Genomic DNA, 5,724 nt, shown 5'->3' with positions numbered 1-5,724 from the left:
CCAACACTGGAAATATTGGTGGTTTAGATGTCCATCAACAGAGCGCTATATGATGTAGGATTTCTACACAACGGACTACTATCCAATGACAATAAGGAAAGAACTCCTGAAACATACCCCGGCATGGATGTCTCAAAAACATCCATGTCTTTTGCTGTGTTACGTCTTGCTCTGTTCATCCAATCCTCTGAGTGCAGCATCAAGTCACCCAGTGCGTGGAGTGGAAGAAGATAAGGTGGTAGGATGGGAACCAGAGCAGCACTGACCTTATGAGAGAAAATCCACGTGCTCCTGCACTCTGCAGCCCAGGCCCTGCAGCCTCAGCGGCAGCCATTCCCCTAAAATGCCATTGCCCCTTGGTCCTGTGGTCATGTTTGCTCCTTCTAGAATTCAACCTGCAGGAACCCGTGTGCTGTGCTGTGTCTGTGTCTGTGTGTGTGTGTATAAAATTTGCCAATTCAATGATTTTTTTTTTTTTTTTTTGGCCATGTTGTGTGACACGCGGGATCTTAGTTCCCCGACCAGGGAACAAACCCGCGCCCCCTGCAGTGGAAGCGTGGAGTCCTAACCACTGGACCGCCAGGGAAGTCCCCACTTCAACCTTTTTTTTTGTTTTTGAGTTTTTAAATTTTATTTATTTATTTTTACAGCAGGTTCTTATTAGTCATCAATTTTATCCACATTAGTGTATACATGTCAATCCCAATCGCCCAATTCATTTTAAGTGTACAATTTAGTGGCATCAATTCCATTTACAATGGTGTCCAATCACCACTATCACCACTATCTATTTCTAAAACTTTTCCATCACTCCGAAACAGAAACTCTGTACCCATTAAGGAATAACTCCCCATTCCCTCCTCCTCCTGGCCCCTCTTATCTACTTTCTGTCTCTATGGATATACCTATTCTAGATATTTCATATAAGTGGAACCCCACAATATTCATCCTCTTGGGTCTAGTTTATTTCACTCAGCATAATGTTTTCAAGGTTCATTCACATCGTAGCATCGATCAGAACGTCCTTCTTTTATATGGCTGACTGATATTCCATTTGTGTGTATAAACCACATTTTGTTTATCCATTCATCTCTTGATGGACACTTGGGTTGTTTCCACCGTTTGGCTACTGTGAATAGTGTTGCAATGAACACTAGTATACAAGTATCAGCTTGAATCTCTATTTTCAGTTCTTTTGGGTACATGACTAGGAGTGGAATTGCTGGGTTATACGGTAATTCTATGTTTAGCTTTTTGAGCTAAACAGACCAGTTTCCACAGCAATTTTACATTTGCACCAGCAAGCCATTAGGGTTCCAATGTCTCTACGTCCTCGTCAATACTTGTTATTTTCTACTTTTTTGATGCCATGTGCTTTGGCATACACAATTTTCCCTTCTTTCCCCGGGCGTCCCTCTGAAGCCTTTCCCGACCCGTCCAAGTCTGTGGTCCCTCTTGCCTCACCTTGTCCCCGTTCCTATCCTGGGATAGATCATTGCTCAGTATCCTTCGCAGGTCTTGAGTGGAGATTGGTGTTTGATAACTTACTTATTCATCTCTTTGTCTTCAGCACCTGGCACAAGTCCATGTTCAGAATGTTCAGTAGTAGACGATGTGGAGAGCAGGGATGGAAGAAACAGGACCCTACTCCGGCCCAGAGTGCAATGACCTCCCTCTCCCACGTCTGCCTTCACCCCCGAAGGTATTTATAGACAGGGAAATGTGGAGGAGAATTCTACATGTGGGAGAGTTGAACAGAGAAGACGGTGGGGGCATCTTCTTTGGATGCCTTTCTTTGCTCACCTTTGGGGTGGGATACACCTGCTTCTGAGGTTCCTTGACTTCTGGAGAAAAAGAGATGTCAGGAAATGTGGGGACTGGCCACTTGGTAGACAGACATGAACGATGGGGTATCAGGGTAAGATTTAGCTTCTGGGAAAGTGACAGAGCCCCACAGTAATTGTACCTTAAATTCATCAAAGTCCAGTGGCTTAAATTCATCCAAGTCCCGTCCAAGTCTGGTTTGGCAGCTGTCCCCACAAACCTCCCAGGGGCATGGACTCTTCCCAGTTCCCCATGACACCCTCCTAGGGTGTGGTCCTCACTGTTTGACCCAAGTCAGCAGGTGGAATCCAGCCAGAGGATGGAGGATGAATGGAAGGTGAAAGGGGTCCTGGGGAGTTTGCCTGGAACTGCCACCAGAGCCTTTTACTTGGATCCTATTGGTCAGAACTTAGTCACGTGGCCACACCTAAATGCTTGAGTGGCTGAGACAAAAGGTATTTACTCTGCATAGGCAGGTACAGGCTAACCGCTGAGCATTCCACTCATATAGAAGAAGAAAGAGGAAGACGGGAAGATGGCAGACAGCCTCTCCGCCACATATGGACAGATGAAGAGAAACATGTATTGAGCGTGAACCAAACTTCTCGCATTGTGCTTGATATTTTATATATGAGTCACTTCTCCCCAAAACCCTAGGAGGCAGACAATGTGTGCCATCATAGGGATAAGGAAACAAGCTCAGAGGCGTTGGGTAATTTGCCCAAAGTTACACAACTAGTAGGGTGTGGAGCTAGGACTACAAACTTTGTCCTGGACTGAATGTTGGTGTTCCCCCAAATGCATATGTTGGTGTCCCCCCAAATTCATATTTTGGAGTCCCCTCAAATTCATATGTTGAAGCCCTAACCCCCAAGGTGAGAGTATTAGGAGGTGGCGCCTTTGGGCGGTAAGCAGGTTTAGATGAGGTCATGAGGGTGGGGTCCTCATGGTGGATTAGCACCTCTATTACCAGAGCACTCTCTGTCTCTGTCTCACTTCCTCTCTCCCCTTGTGAGGACACAAGGAGGGGGCAGCCATCTCAAGCCAGGAAGGGAGTCTTCACCAAGAACCAAATCCACTGGCACCATGAACTTGGACTCCCCAAGATGTGGTATTTTGTTACAGCAGCCCGAGCTGACTGAGACAGACTTCAGAGCGTTTCCCACTGCTTCCAGATCCCTTGGGAGTCTAAGAGCAGAAGGTGGAAGGGGGGGTGGATGTTCAACCATCTTCTTCTTCTGTTCAGACCAGCTCGTCAGGCCAGGAAAGGAAACAAGGGTTGGGAGGGAAAACAATTAGTAACTTAAAATATGCATTTTCCTCCTCATTTTTAAGTCTTAGGGTGAGGGGTGCAGATGGAGCGCAAGAAGGCACCCCTCGTCTGTTCCTTGCTGGTCTGGTCCTCACCAGAGCTGAAAACAGGGTGACTGTTCACAGGAGAGGTGAGGCTCTAAGGGCTTGGGCAAGACCCTCATTACTGCTTCTGGGAACCCGTTCCCCCATCCATCCCATAAAAGGACGAGGATGGGCCAGAGCAGGGCTCCTCATACATTAGAATCCTTGCAGCGCTTTGCAAAGAATATTTTTTTTCCTTCACATGGCTATTTCCCACTTTCTCTCTTCCATGAGGTTCCAGAACCAGCTATTATAGCCAATGAGCTTTCTTTATATCTTTTTTTTTTTTTTTTTTTTTTTTTGGCAGTACGCGGGCCTCTCACTGTTGTGGCCTCTCCCGTTGCGGAGCACAGGCTCCGGACGCGCAGACTCAGCGGCCATGGCTCACGGGCCCAGCCGCTCCGCGGCATGTGGGATCTTCCCGGACCGGGGCACGAACCCGTGTGCCCTGCATCGGCAGGCGGACTCTCAACCACTGCGCCACCAGGGAAGCCCTCTTTATATCTTTTTAAGTTTTAAAATTTTATTGTGGTAAGAACACAGCGCGAGGGGGCTTCCCTGGTGGCACAGTGGTTGGGAATCCGCCTGCCAATGCAGGGGACACAGGTTCAAGCCCTGGTCCGGGAAGATCCCACATGCCGCGGAGCAACTAAGCCCGTGTGCCACAACTACTGAGCCTGCGAGCCACAACTACTGAGCCCACGTGCCACAACTACTGAAGCCCGCCAGCCTAGAGCCCGTGCCCACAACAAGAGAAGCCACTGCAATGAGAAGCCCGCACACCATAATGAAGAGTAGCCCCCGCTCTCTGCAACTAGAGAAAGCCCGCGTGCAGCAATGAAGACCCAACACAGCCAAAAATTAATTAATTAATTAAAAAATAATAAATTAAAAAGAAGAACACAGCATGAGAGCTACCCTCTGAAGTTTTTATGTATACATTATACACATAAAATGTACTAAGCAGACCTTTAGGACTTACTCATCTTGCTGAACTGAAACCTTCTGCCTGTTGATCAATAAGTCATTTCCCCCTCCCCCAGCCCCTGGCGACCACCATTCCATTCTTTGATTCTATGCATTTGACTACTTTAGATAACTCATACAAGTGGAATCATCCTTCCGGAACTGGCTTATTTCACTAAAGCACAATGTCCTCAATGTTAATCCATGTTGTTGCATGTTGCAGAATTTCCTTCTTTTTAAGGCTGAACAGTCTTCCTGTGTGTGTTTGTGTATCCTGTCTTCTTTACCCATCCGTTGATGGACATTTGGGTTGTTTGTACATCTTGGCTACTGTGAATAGTGCTGCAATAAACATAGGAATGTTAATATCTCTTTGAGATCCTGATTTCAGTTATTTTGAATAAATACCCCGAAGTGGGACGGCTGGATCATAGGGTTGTTCTACTTTTAATGTTTTTTTTGACACACTGTCTCATTTTATTCAAATACCAGTCTGCTCACATGTGGTCCAAGAACACCCAAATAATAAAACAGATATAATCACATGTTAAAGATTGGTCTTCAAACATCATAGCCAATGATGCCACGCTTGTCTATGATCTTGCCAACATAAAACCACCACCACACACCTCAGTGGCCACCAAACCATTGAGCAGAGCTTCCTTAACTGTGAGCTGTTGGAAGCTACCAGTTTGAACACTATTGACAATTTTTTATCAAGCTCTGAATAGCTGTAGGGAACCCAGCAAGGTTGGAGGAAGCAGCTCAACCTTGGCATAGTGCCAAAATGTGGCCAATCAAGGCTTTGAGAAAGTCACAGCAGCGTTGACCAGTGCCGGGACCTTCTCTGCGAGGTTATGGACAAACTGGGCCATGGTTCTAGGATGGAAAGTCCATCGCCCTGACTGGCCAGCTGAATGTCACCGCCAGGACGGCTGCACCAATTTATATTCCCACCAACAGTGCACAAAGTCCACAACTACTGAGCCTGCGCTCTAGAGCCCGCGAGCCACAACTACTGAGCCCACGTGCCACAACTACTGAAGGCCGCGTGCCTAGAGCCCGTGCTCCGCAACAAGAGAAGCCACCGCAATGAGAAGCCCGTGCACCGCAACAAAGAGCAGCCCCCGCTCTCCGCAACTAGAGAAAGCCCGCGCGCAGCAACAGACCCAACGCAGCCAAAATTTATAAATAAATTAATTAATTTTAAAAAATGCCAATTCTTCCAAAGGGAGCTTATAAATCTAACATGATCCAAATAAAAACACCCAGAGGCTTTTTTTTTTTTTTTTTCTGGAACTAGACAAGCTGATTCTAAAGTTTACGTTGAAAACATAAACAAGCAAGAAGAGCCAGGAGGAGTCGAGAAGGGAGAGCGCTGGGGGAGGAACAGCCCCATCAGATGTCCTAACCTGCTGTGAAGTCTCAGGAACCACCCCCGCATGCCTAGCACGGGCCCATGGACGTAAAGCGGCGAAACAGGACCCCACCATACCGAAACTCAGTGTACGAAATGCATCCTCTCAGATCTAAGAGCTG

At 47.0% G+C, this 5,724-nt stretch overlaps 1 pseudogene; it reads right to left on the bottom strand.

Annotated features, from left to right (window-relative positions):
- Nucleotides 1-4,533: 4,533 nt before the first annotated feature.
- On the bottom strand, nt 4,534-5,109 carry LOC112066609 (ATP synthase subunit g, mitochondrial-like; annotated as a pseudogene).
- Between the last annotated feature and the right edge of the window lie 615 nt (nt 5,110-5,724).

This window comes from Physeter macrocephalus, unplaced genomic scaffold, assembly GCF_002837175.3.
Source record: "Physeter macrocephalus isolate SW-GA unplaced genomic scaffold, ASM283717v5 random_159, whole genome shotgun sequence".
In the NCBI taxonomy this organism is placed as follows: domain Eukaryota; kingdom Metazoa; phylum Chordata; class Mammalia; order Artiodactyla; family Physeteridae; genus Physeter; species Physeter macrocephalus.
This window is presented reverse-complemented; position numbering and strand designations above follow the sequence as displayed.